This window comes from Nicotiana tabacum, chromosome 2, assembly GCF_000715075.1.
Source record: "Nicotiana tabacum cultivar K326 chromosome 2, ASM71507v2, whole genome shotgun sequence".
Lineage (NCBI taxonomy): Eukaryota > Viridiplantae > Streptophyta > Magnoliopsida > Solanales > Solanaceae > Nicotiana > Nicotiana tabacum.
In genome coordinates this window covers 81,732,685-81,735,215 of record NC_134081.1, presented here as the reverse complement: position 1 = coordinate 81,735,215, position 2,531 = coordinate 81,732,685, and positions in this window count along the sequence as shown.

Below are 2,531 nucleotides of genomic sequence, written 5' to 3'. Positions count from 1 at the left end.
GCTGGCGCTGAAGCATCGCAGATACTGTAAAGTGCGCCCTAGGCAGCGTGGGGCGCTGGCCTGGGCGCTCACTTCGCCGATTTTTTTTTTTTTTTATTTTTTAACAATCCCGACTATCCGAGCACTCAATATATACATTACACACATTCCATACCATTTCAACCTACAAAGAAAAAATTATGGCCTACAAGAGAAAAAAAACTATGCTTTGAAAGCGGTAAAAATTGGGTTGCCTCCCAACAAGCGCCTAATTTAACGTCGCGGCACGACTCAACACATGTTTAAGCATCTGCTAAGTCCACTGAGGTCTTGTGACGTGCAATGTCACCACCCTAATAATGTTTTATTCTCTGGCCATTTACCAAGAAGGTACCACTTGATCTCGTATCACGCAGTTCCACCGCTCCATGTGGCCTCATACTTACCACAACAAAAGGACCTGCCCAACGAGACTTAAGCTTTCCAGGGAATAGCTTCAACCTTGAATTGAACAAAAGAAATTCTTGACCCGACTCAAACTCTCGATGTTGACTGTGCTTTTCATGCCACCTCTTCGTCTTTTCTTTATATAATTTGGCATTTTCATATGCGTGCAATCGAAATTCATCAAGCTCGTTGAGTTGCAGCAACCTATTTTCACCAGCTGAGTCCATATCCATATTTAGATTTTTGATCGCCCAATAAGCTTTATGTTCAAGCTCGATGGGCAAGTGGCATGCCTTCCCATAAACCAACCTGTACGGAGAAGTACATATGGGAGTCTTGTATGCAGTTCGATATGCCCATAATGCATCATCCAGCTTCCCTGCCCAATCTTTTCTATTTCCACTTACTATTTTCTCCAGAATTTGCTTTACTTCTCTGTTTGAAACTTCTACTTGACCACTCGTTTGGGGATGATAGGCAGTGGAAACTTTGTGCTTAACTCCATACTTTGTAAGAACATTATTCAATAATTTGTTACAGAAGTGAGTTCCTCCGTCGCTTATTAACACTCTTGGAGTCCCAAAGCGCGTGAAGATATGCTTCTTTACAAAGCTTACCACTACCTTTGCATCATTAGTAGGAAGAGCAATGGCCTCCACCCACTTAGAAACATAGTCGACCGCCACCAAGATATACCTGTGACCATTAGAATATAGGAATGGTCCCATGAAATCAATCCCCCAAACATCAAACAGCTCTATTGCCAGAATATTTTGCAAAGGCATTTCGTGCTTCCTCGTGATAGTTCCGGTTCTTTGGCATCTGTCACACTTTTTAACAAAGGCATGTGCATCCTTAAATACTTTTGGCAATAAAAACCTGATTGTAGCACTTTTTGGGCGGTTCTATCCCCACCGTGATGACCTCCATATGGCGAAGCATGACAGCTATGCAATATTGCATTCATCTCTTCCTCAGGAACACACCTTCGCACCAACTGATCTGCGCATTGCCTATATAAGAATGGCTCATCCCATATGTAGAGCCTCACATCATGTAAGAATCTTCTTCTATTATCAGGTGTTAATTCTAGTGGTGTCACCCCACTTGCAATAAAATTCACATAATCCGCCTACCATGGGGCTTCACCTGAGGTGACTGCTAATAACTGCCCATCAGGGAATGTTTCTTTGATTGACCCTCCTTCAGCTACATGGTTCCGACTTTCTAATCTGGACAAGTGATCAGCCACTTGATTTTCTGTCCCTTTTCGATCTCGGATCTCTAATTCAAATTCTTGCAAGAGGAGGACCCAACGAATCAGCCTCGGCTTGGCATCTTTTTTTTCAAACAAGTATCTGATCGCTGAATGATCTGTGTAGACGATAACTTTGGTTCCCACTAGATAAGATCTGAACTTGTCAAACGCCCACACCACTGCAAGCAACTCTTTTTCAGTAACTGTATAATTCATCTGAGCTGGATTCATAGTTTTGCTCGCATAATAAATGGAGTGAAATATTTTATCCCTTCTTTGCCCCAAAACAGCTCTGATTGCTATGTCACTTGCATCGCACATCAACTCATATGGCAGTCCCCAATCTGGGGCGATGATAATTGGTGCAGTCACCAACCTTCCCTTCAGCTCCTCAAATGCTTTCAGACATGCATCATCAAACTTGAAGGTGACATCTTTCTCTAGAAGCCTGCATAATGGAGAAGAAATTTTTGAAAAATCTTTAATGAATCGACGATAAAAACCTGCATGGCCCAAGAAATTGCGAATGCCTTTGACGGATGTCGGTGGGGGCAATTTTTCAATCGCCTCCACCTTTGCTTTATCCACCTGTAGGCCATCTTTTGACACCTTCCAAGACTATACCTTCACGTACCATGAAATGGCACTTTACCCAGTTGAGTACCAAGTTTGTCTCTTCATACCTAGTAAGCACTTTATCAAGGTTCATTAAACAATTATCAAAAGAACACCCAAACACAAAAAAATTATCCATGAATACTTCCACAAATCTTTCAACCATGTCAGTAAAAATAGCCATCATACACCTTTGAAAAGTCGCAGGTGCATTATAGAGACCAAAGGGCAT